Source organism: Vicia villosa, linkage group LG4 (assembly GCF_029867415.1).
Source record: "Vicia villosa cultivar HV-30 ecotype Madison, WI linkage group LG4, Vvil1.0, whole genome shotgun sequence".
NCBI lineage: Eukaryota > Viridiplantae > Streptophyta > Magnoliopsida > Fabales > Fabaceae > Vicia > Vicia villosa.
Window position 1 is genome coordinate 122,351,747 of NC_081183.1, and position 10,696 is coordinate 122,362,442.

Here is a 10,696-nt window from a genome sequence, read left to right on the forward strand (position 1 = left end):
AATAACATGTTTATAGGTTTATGAATATATATATGTTGAGTGATTGAAGTTGATGTTGTTATACATATGAATGAACATGTGAGAATATGATGTATTGATGTTGTTGATTTGTAGACTAAAATTATTGAAGTTTACTTTTCTCTTATGTTCGTTAAGATTGATAATTATTACTCAACCACTTCTGTTTGAATGTTGCCTCTACGTGGGCAATGTGCATGTTGTGAAAACGATGTCAAGAACAAAATATAATAGGGAATTAAGGAAGAAAAGAAGAAAACAAGAATTGGTTATAACTGTTATTCTTTTACTTTCTCTTAAAACAAGATTAAAAGTTTACAAGAATAACAAATAACCTCTCTCACCCTAAATTAGGATTTGCAGCTTAGTAATGATGAGAGACTAGTATATTATTTATAATAAAACCTAACATACTAACTAATGGGCTTTTTCAGCAAGGCCCATTACACAAGCCAACTTAATAAACAAGCTAACTTAACAAATTAGGGTTTAAACTCTAAAACCTAATATAACATGCTAACAATCCTAGCATCTTCGACACAAGCATGTGAACAACCTTCGACTTCATGCTTAATCCTGTCGAACCAAGAAGCTACCCTTCGACCATACTAGAGTTCGATCCAATATCTCACAAATCTCCACCTTGGATCTAACTCTACAATATCAAGGGAACAAACTAGCTTTCTTCATGCAGCTTTATCAACTGCATACAGTGGAAAAACTTGCAACTCGGCAATGTCTTCTCCGCTGCCGTTAATGCAGCATTCATGGCTGCCTCTCCCTTCAACACTTCCAAACAACACTACTGAACCAGTAGGGCTTTCATCTTCAAGCGCCACACACCGAAATCATTCACTCCGGTGAACTTTTCACTCTCATACTTTGTTGAAGGCATCTTCTCCACGCTGACCGCACCAATTTGTTGTGAAAACGATGTCAAGAACAAAATATAATAGGGAATTAGGGAATAAAAGAAGAACACAAGAATTGGTTATAACTGTTATTCTTTTATTTTCTCTTAAAACAAGATTACAAGTTTACAAGAAGAAGGGCAAAAGCCAGTCGAAGTCTTACAGTGGCAAAGCATCTGGCATTCGATGCTATCATTGTAAGAAGGAGGGTCACACAAGAAAGGTGTGCCCTGAACTCCTGAAAGATCGTGGAGGTAAGGATAATGGCAATGCAGCCATTGTTCAAGAAGATTTTGAATCATCTGATGTTCTTGTGGTTTCAAGCAGTGACTCGAGAAGAGAGTGGATTATGGATTCAGGTTGCACTTTGCACATGACTCCAAACAAAGACTTGTTCGAGGAATTATGTGATCAAGATGGTGGATCAGTATTGTTGGGAAACAACAAGGCTAGCAAGATTGCAGGTGTTGGATCTGTGAGGTTCAAACTCCATGATGAGTCAATAAGGTTGTTGACTGAAGTCAGGTATGTTCCTGATTTGAAGAGAAATCTACTTTCTCTTGGTGAATTCGACAAGAAAGGATATGTTTTCCAAGGAGAGAAAAGTATCCTAAGAGTCATGAAGGGTTCGAAGGAAGTCTTGAGAGGCGTGACAAAATAAGGCTTGTATACCCTTGAGGCTGAAGTTGTAAGTGGTTCTACAAATGTTGCATCCACGAAACCTTTGTCGAAGACAGAAATCTGGCACATGAGATTGGGCCATGTCAGTGAAAGGGGTCTGGTCGAATTAGGGAAATAAAATCTGCTTGGTGGAGACAAAGTCGAAAAGCTGAAGTTTTGTGAACCCTGTGTATTTGGAAAATCTTGCAGAGTGAAGTTCAACAAAGGCAAACAAAGAACACATGGATCCCTTGATTACATCCATGCTGATCTTTGGGGGCCTGCAAGGTGTCCATCACATTCAGGAGCAAGGTATTTTCTATCCACAGTAGATGATTATTCCAGAAAATTATGGGTATTCAGCCAGAAGACTAAGGATGAAACTTTTGAGAATTTCAAAAGTTGGAAGACTCTGGTTGAAAATGAGACTGGCAGAAAGGTCAGGAGGTTGAGAACCTACAGTGGCCTTGAATTTTGCAGTGAGGCATTCGATAATTTTTGTGCTACCTCTGGTATTGTAAGGCACATAACTACTGCAGGTACTCCACATCAAAATGGTTTGGCTGAAGGGTTTAATCAAACTATTTTGACTAGTGCTGGACTAAAGAAGGTGTTCTGGGTTGAGGCTGTTTCGACAGCAACATATCTGATAAAGAGATGTCCTTCGACAGCGTTAGATATGAAGACACCTGAAGAAGTTTGGTCGGGACATCCACCAGATCTTGACAAACTGAGAGTATTTGGATGCGTAGCCTATGCTCACATTAGGCAAGACAAGATCGAACCTAGAGCTCTGAAATGCATGTTCATGGGATACCCTGAAGGAGTCAAAGATTATAGGCTAAGGTGCTTAGAGCCAGGTCACAGGAGGTGTATCACCAATCGAGATGTAGTTTTCAATGAAGCTGAAATGGCTTTTAAGAAAACTGATGATGTTGGTCGAAGTACAGAAACATCTGACGAAGAGCTGGAACAGGTAGAGATTCCTGTTGAGGTGGAGCGTGTTGATGCTGAATTGCGTATCCCTGATGAAGTCGAAGAAGAAGCAGAAGATGCTGAGGAAATTGAGGAAACTGTCAATGACTACCTATTGTCAAGAGATAGGTCGAGAAGAGCCATTAAGCCACCTCAGAGACTTGGATATGCAGATCTTATAGCTTATGCCTTAATCTCTGCAAGTGAGGTTCTAGATGAAGAACCTTGAGACTACAAGGAAGTTATGAGGAGTCTAAATAAGACTGAATGGCTGAAGGCCATGGATGATGAGATGAAATCTCTTAATGATAATCATACTTGGGAACTGATCAAGAAACCTGCTGGGGCAAGGTTAGTCAGTTGTAAATGGATTTTCAAACTTAAGGAAGGAATTGAAGGAGTGACGTCGAAAAGATAAAGGGCAAGGTTAGTTGCAAGGGGTTTCACTCAAAAAGAAGGTGTCGACTTCAATGATGTGTTTTCTCCTGATGTGAAGCATATGTCCATTTGAATATTGCTTGCCATGGTGGCACAATTCGATCTTGAACTGGAACAGATGGATGTGAAGACTGCGTTCTTGTATGGTGATCTAGATGAAACGATCTTGATGAGGCAACTTGAAGGGTATGTCGAAAAGGGGAAGGAAGATTATGTGTCCAAGTTAAAGAGATCTTTGTATGGGCTGAAACAATCTCCTCGACAGTGGAATAGGAGATTCGATAAGTTCATGGCACACATAAGTTTCATTAGAAGTCAGTTCGACCACTGCGTTTACTTCAGATTTCAACCTGGTAATTCATTTGTTATTTTGTTGCTTTATGTGGATGATATTCTCATAGCAAGCAACAATGTTCAAGATGTGACGAGGGTGAAGGCTGAACTTAAGGAGTTCGATATGAAGGATCTGGGAGCTGCTTCCAGGATTTTGGGAATTGACATTCGAAGAGATAGAAAGAAGTCGAAGTTATACTTATCTCAAGAGGCATATCTACGAAAGATTCTCGAAAAGTTTGGTATGTCGAATTCGAAGCCAGTTGTGACTCCAACAAACCCTCAGTTCAAGATGAGTACTGATCAGTGTCCCAGTACTGATGTTGAAAGAGCCTATATGAACAGCATCCCGTATGCTAATATAGTTGGTTCTTTGATGTATGCTATGGTTTGTACTAGACTCGACATAGCATATGCAGTAAGTCTTGTAAGAAGGTACATGGCCAATTCTGGAAAGGCTCACTGGCAAGCATTGAATTGGATTTTAAGGTACATAAATGGGTCTCTGAATAGAGTCCTAATTTATGGTGGAGCCTTGAGTGAAGATAGTAAAGCAGCAATTGAAGGATATGTCGACTCTGATTATGTAGGTTGTATGGATTCTAGAAAATCTATTTCTGGATATGTTTTCACTATGTTTGGCACTGCAATTAGTTGGAAAGCAACACTATAGAAGGTTGTTTCTCTATCAACCACTGAAGCGGAGTATATTGCCCTAACTAAAGCTGTGAAAGAAGCATTGTGGCTTGAAGGTTTTGCGAAGGAGCTGAAACTTCAAGGTCGAGGTATCACTGTTAAATGTGATAGTCAAAGTGCAATACACCTGTCGAAGAATTCAGCCTATCATGAGCGAACTAAGCACATTGATGTGAGGCTGCATTTCATCAGACGAGTAATCGAGCGTGGAGAAGTCCAAGTGCTGAAGGTTTCGACTGAAGACAATGTTGCTGATATGATCACCAAGACATTGCCGAGTTGCAAGTTTTTCCACTGTATGCAGTTGATAAAGCTGCATGAAGAAAGCTAGTTTGTTCCCTTGATGTTGTAGAGTTAGGTCCAAGGTGGAGATTTGTGAGATATTGGATAGAACTCTAGTATGGTCAAAGGATAGCTTCTTGGTTCGACAGGATTAAGCATGAAGTCAAAGATTGTTCACATGCTTGTGTCGAAGATGCTAGGGTTGTTAGCATGTTAAATTAGGTTTTAGTGTTTAAACCCTAATTTGTTAAGTTAGCTTGTTTATTAAGTAGGCTTATGTAATGGACCTTGTTGAAAAAGCCCATTAGTTAGTATGTTAGGTTTTATTATAAATAGCATATTAGTCTCTCATCATTGCTAAGCTGCAAAACCTAATTTAGGGTGAGAGAGGTTATTTCCTTTTCTTGTAAACTTGTAATCTTGTTTTAAGAGAAAGTAAAAGAATAGCAGTTATAACCAATTCTTGTGTTCTTCGTATCTTCCCTTATTCCTATTATACTTTGTTCTTGACATCGTTTTTTGGAATAAGGGAAGATAAGAAGAACACAAGAATTGGTTATAACTTCTATTCTTTTACTTTCTCTTAAAACAAGATTACAAGTTTACAAGAATAACAAATAACCTCTCTCACTCTAAATTAGGATTTGCAGCTTAGCAATGATGAGAGACTAGTATACTCTTTATAATAAAACCTAACATACTAACTAATGGGCTTTTCCACAAGGCCCATTACACAAGCCAACTTAATGAACAAGCTAACTTAACAAATTAGGGTTTAAAAACTAAAACCTAATTTAACATGCTAACAACCCTAGCATCTTCGACACAAGCATGTGAACAACCTTTGACTTCATGCTTAATCCTGTCGAACCAAGAAGCTACCCTTTGGCCATTCTTGAGTTCGATCCAATATCTCACAGTGCAAATAGTCAGGAGTAGGTTCCAAGGAAGTGAGTGGAAGTTAGCTATTGGAGCTTGCTTCAGTTAATTGTTTTGAGTAGTAGGTATTTTGCTCTGAATCATGTAACATTGGGTTGAAGTTGACGCTTGTCTTTTTGATTTCTTTGTTGAGTATTTAGCTGTATTTTTCTATTAATTTGAGGGTTATACTCTAAGATGTTGAATGGAGTGTTGACGACACTTATCTTTTGTTGACGTTTTGAATGGTAGAGTTTAAGACTTAACCTTAGTCGTAGAAGAATTAATTAAATTTTTATAATGAATCTGCTGCGTTGTTTTTTTATAAGTACTTGACCCAAATCAAATGTGTTGGATAACGTGTGACATCTCAAGTACAAATCAGACATATTGGATGTCGTGTAGCATCCCAGATATAACATGTTTAGTTTACTTGTTTACTATAGTAACCCGTGTTATGTAGCAGGATTGATTTATGTATGTTTTTATGACGTGTGACACCCTTGTGTTGTTGTTTAAAATGATTAATTCATAAAATTTATGTGGGGCATAGAAGAGTGTTACGCTCCTAACTTCACTATGAGAAAATAACGTTTTAGTTGAAAAATTTTAGTGTCAGATTTACATTGTTAAAAACAGGAGTTAATAGATTTATTTATTCATCAAGGTGCCTTTGGATACAACTTTGTTTGGTTGGAGATACCTCACAAATAGATTACCAACAAAGGTTTCTCTGCACCGGAGAGGCATAACATTGGACAGAACTTGCGTCCTTTGCGAATCTGAGTTAGAATCTACGTCGCATTTGTTTGGTAGCTGTGTAATATCGGAAGGAGTATGGAGGAGAATTATATTATGGCTGGGAAATGATCTAGATTTTTTAAAGGAGGAGCTACAAAACTTCTTTCACCATTGGAATAAGCAAAATGAAGACCAGAATCACGGTAGCAATTGTGTGGCTCGTAACTATGTGGAGTTTATGGCTGGTAAGGAACGAAATTGTCTTCACTAATTCAGAATTTAGCTTCAATGAAATCATGACGGTTATTCTTTCTAGGTCCTGGTATTGGATGTCCTCTTATGTTATTATTTCGCCCGTGTGTAATTTTTCGGTTTGGAACACCAATCCCCTCCTTTGCTATAGAGGGTGACTTTTTGTAATTGGGTGGAGTATCCCTTATACTCCCTATTATTGAATTACCTATTAAAAAAAAGATTTATTCATTCATTTAATTTTTTATTTTTTATAAACTTTACAATCTCTACAATATCATTCATTCTTTTAAGTGTTATTTTAAAGATTGTCCTAAACTTACAAAATATATTTTAGGTCGTTTTGGTAAGTTTGCAAAGATTCAGTTTGATCAAAACGGGAGAATTTCAAAAGCTGCTATTAGAACATATTTGTTAGAACGATCACCTGTTTGTCAAAATTCTGATCCTGAGAAATTATCATTGCTTCTATATGCTTTGTGTGAATTAGTTTAATTGATATTTTCTTGTCTCTAAGATGTTGAACGGTTCAAATTAGGAAATCCAAGAAACTTTCATTATCTTAATCAATCAAATAGCTATGAGCTGAATACATTGGATGATTCAAAGGGGTACACTTTGTTAAAATTCCTTATTAAATAGTTCTTCCATTAATTTTTCTACTTTTTTTCATTCCTAAGATAATTTTTCATATGATATCCCTCTCTTATGAGGATGTTGTATTTCCAATTGTAGCTGTTGTACTTCATTTTGAATTGTAGTGTGATTTATTTTATATTTATATTTCTCTGTATTAAAATTATTTTTTCATTGTAGACCATTGGTTTATGTGTTGATATTGTTTTCTTGTGGTTGTATGTTATGTTAAGGAGTTTGAGTATGTTGATGATCACCGAGCTGGTAAAATTGATATGGTTTTGAATTGAAGATTGAACAAGTGCGGTGTTATTATTCCTCGTTTTGATGTCGGTGTTAAAGAAATTGAGGGGATGTAGATGTTATGGTGATAGGAGGAACTGAGTCATTGGTGGATTATCAATTTCGGGATTCTACAAGTAAATTATAGCCAACATTCTATATTTTATGTTAGTGCCAACCACCATATTAGTTATGTATCTTTTTTAATTTATTCTTTTAAAATTTTGCGTCAAAGATATAACTGATAGAGATAAACTTCACTTGGTTTGGCTTGGCCTGAAATTTTGAAGGACTAGTGCCTTGCATTTGTTTGTTAGGGTAGAAGACTTGGCTGTGAACTTGGAATGGACTTGTTCTGGTGAGGAGGAGGAGGAGGAGGAGGCAATTCAAGATGAAACTTCAACCTCACTCATCTACTATCTACTATACAAACATATACTAAGACATTGACCATTTACCTAAACTTCCCTTCCCTTAAAAAAAATTAACACTACAATTTGGACATTTTAGTATTTAACAAAATAACCCTATCACTTTTTTATTGTCCAATGAAAATGAATGTTTTTTCCAGGTGTCACTCTTCTTTCTCCTATCTTCCTTCTTCACGATTCATTCTCTCATCACAATTCATTCTCTCTTCATATTCAAATTCTCCTTCCCTCTTCTCTCTTCTCTCTCCTCAAACCCGAAATGTCTGTACAAACCTAATAATGCCGCCGCTTTCATCCACCATTCTACCTAAAAGTGTCCTTCCCTAATACTGCAGCCGCTTTCATACGAGTGAAGAACTCTGTTGATCCCGGGTTATACATGAATAAGATGCAGGATGTGTTTTGGGTTACACAGAGGAGAAGTAGAACAACTGCTTTCAAGCCTTTCATAGGTGAATATACTTTTTCTTGTCTCCTGGGTTTCGTTTCCCTTTTCCATTTTGGTTTTTATGATTTTTCAGAATATATTTATGTGGATATAAATGTTCTTTTATGTTTGCATTGTAGTTTTTCTTGTCTCTGACTAATTCTTATGGTTTTCCTTTGAGCTTTAGTTGAATAGGTTTTTTTTTCCGCTGCTTTTGCAAAGAGTAGAATTGTAGCATCAAGTATACAAATTATTTTGGGATTTAGTCAAAGTACTGCAATTTGTTCTAGGTAAACATTTCTTTTGAAACCAAAGAGTGAAAATTATTATATAAATATGTAGTATTATCAAGTATGAAATTAACTATGCCGTTTTTCATTTAATGCAGATTCTTCAGCCCACTTGGAATGGTTCCAGTAATTACATTAGTTGGTTTTGGTTAATTTGACAGAGGCTTTCATGTGGTATAGTAAAACACAAACCACCTGACTTTTACTATATAACTTTTTTGTCTCATATATTGTTGTTCATTATGTTGTTCTGTCCTATTTCAGGTGGAGACTTGTGTTGAAATTGGAATTCCCATGCTAATCATGTTTATAATCTTCTCCCAGGTACAAATTAAATAATTGGATTAGAAAATTTGGATTAGTGTTTAGTAAGAAAATTGCTTTTAATTGTCTTACTCTTTTTTGTTCAATTTGTTACACCTGCATTGATTTGAAATTGATTTTAAAGTATTATGAAATGTTGTTTGCAGTACTTGAAAATTTTTCAGACAAGACATGTACCGATACTAGAGTGATTTGCGCTACTCATATCGACAACGGTGATATGGCATATGCACATCTATTTATAGCGAGTGAACCATACAAACACCAACCGGATTTAACGCAACATAATTGCAGGACAGATAGGGATAATCTCATTTCTTCTGCTCCTTGGTTGGTATCAATATCATCTTGATTGTTTAATATGTTTATGTTATTATGTATTAGTGTAGCAAAAATGATGTTGATTTCTTGAACATGTTACTGCAGGATAAAGATCCCATACCCTCTTGAATGGGGTGCTCCTACATTTGATGCTGGTCATTCTTTTGGAATGATGGCTGCTGTTTTAGTCTCATTAATCGAGGTATTTTCAAATACATAAACATTTGATGCTCTGCCGTATAACTTCTAAACAAACGGTCACCGCCTTTGATGTTTTGACAGTTAGCTGGAGCATCCACACCACCTCCTGCTCATGTACTAATCATTGGAATTAGAATTAGAATTTTGATGGCAGGGAATTAGAATTTTGCTAAATGGCCTTTTCGGAACACTGACTGGTTTAATCATTTTAGTGTATGTGCTATTAAACAAATTCTCATTCATAGTTTTCATTTTTTAGAGACAGAAATTGATTCTTTTAATATCATGACAGAGAGAATGTAGGACTTCTAGGAAGCAACCGTGTCGAAAGTCGAAGAGTCATTCAAGTTTCTGTTGGCTTTATGATATTCTTCTCAATGTTAGGTGAGTGACAAACTATATTGTTGTGTTTTCTCAAATATAACACTATGATATACGTTCATACACTAACCATGATCCTTAATAGTTAAATTTCAACTGTAGAAGATTGCAGCCATTAAAAAAATCTCCATAGTAACAATAACACTACAATATACATACATACACAATTCATAGTCCTCAATAGTTTAATTAGTTGCAGAGTTATAATTGAGCCTCATGTAGTTAGTTGTCCAACGGTAGAGAATTCACTTCCAAACATGACCTAATGTTAAATCTATAAGATCTTTATATGAAATGTTTCAATGTTTGCAATTAGAAATTTAAGTCTACTAAAATTTATCTACTGACGATTTCGAGAGCTAAAGATCATGCTTTAACATTTTTTAAATTTGTGTTTAGAGACTAGCTGGGATGATGATGGTATAAAACTTGATGCAGGAAGTTGTTAGGCATTATCAGCAATGGCAGCTATGGAAGGCATCAACTGATGCTAAAAGCTGCAGTTGTCCACCAGCCTGTTTCCGTTGCAACCGAAACTGATATACTTGAAATATATGTTTACAGTGCAAGGGTGAATGGGTGAAATATATGTTTCGGAGGATATGCTAATAGTCTTACTACATTTTTTTGGCATACTAAGGCTTAGAATAGTCACTATGTCTTAGCTGGAGATTTCGACCACTATGTATGTTATTCAAAGATTTAAGTTTTTTGAAGAGAAAATGGCTTTGGACTGTTATTCTGGAAAATATTATATATGTTGGAGATTCCTAGAATCGAAGCTGAATCGAGATAGGTAGTCCTCAAAGCTTTTAATGGCCTTCGAAATACAAAGTTGTTGGAACTTAAAGTATTTTGACCCATTCTCATGAAGAACACGTTGCCATGTATCGAATAAGGTTCGAGCGGGAAGTTTTGAATTTCGAAATGTTCTGTTTAAATCAACGAGGACAGATGGCACCCCAGGGATTCGAAACACATGCATGTCGGCAACGTGGCATTTCGTTAGTGTAGGACCGTTAGGGTCGAATTAGTATAAATAAGGGTCTTAGTATCAGAATCCAGGTTCATTTTGTACAAATTACTCACAAATCGCTGAAGTATCAAGTGTTAAGAGAACGAGTTTTCGCTGAGAAATGTACGTGTAACACCAACACCTTACATATGTTTGTATTTCTA

General features: G+C 36.2%; 1 pseudogene; it reads left to right on the top strand.

Moving 5' to 3' along the window:
• Positions 1 to 4,047: 4,047 nt before the first annotated feature.
• On the top strand, positions 4,048 to 10,100 carry LOC131597768 (nucleobase-ascorbate transporter 2-like; annotated as a pseudogene).
• Positions 10,101 to 10,696: the final 596 nt, after the last annotated feature.